At 42.6% G+C, this 319-nt stretch overlaps 1 protein-coding gene across 2 annotated transcripts in view; it reads left to right on the top strand.

Moving 5' to 3' along the window:
* Positions 1-319, top strand: part of LOC119588725 (small conductance calcium-activated potassium channel protein-like) — a 54,495-nt gene that overhangs the window by 24,371 nt on the left and 29,805 nt on the right. The gene's annotated exons all lie outside the window — the stretch shown is intronic.

Raw genomic sequence — 319 nt, 5'->3', positions numbered from 1 at the left:
TTACATCTCCTTTGCCCCTCTGACCCCCCCCCCCCCAAACACACTTACCCACACGTCGCAATAAAACGACTTTACGGAATATAGTGCCGTTCACCGTAATACTGACTCTCGCAACTTGATCTGCCAGAACATTATGGCTGACAATAGTAAGGTACATTTTCACCGCTAAGCACTTTATATGCCGTACGATACAGGCGACATGGGTGACCACTTACAAAGGGCATTTGGTGGAATGCTCAGTTCTATTACTTACAAAGTTACTTACCCTTCTATTTGAGGGGATACTGAAGCTTTTAATTTTCTTATTTCTTATTCAATT

The sequence above is a fragment of the Penaeus monodon genome, chromosome 24 (assembly GCF_015228065.2).
Source record: "Penaeus monodon isolate SGIC_2016 chromosome 24, NSTDA_Pmon_1, whole genome shotgun sequence".
In the NCBI taxonomy this organism is placed as follows: domain Eukaryota; kingdom Metazoa; phylum Arthropoda; class Malacostraca; order Decapoda; family Penaeidae; genus Penaeus; species Penaeus monodon.
Note: the sequence above shows the minus strand (reverse complement) of the source record. Positions and strands in the feature narration are given on the sequence as shown.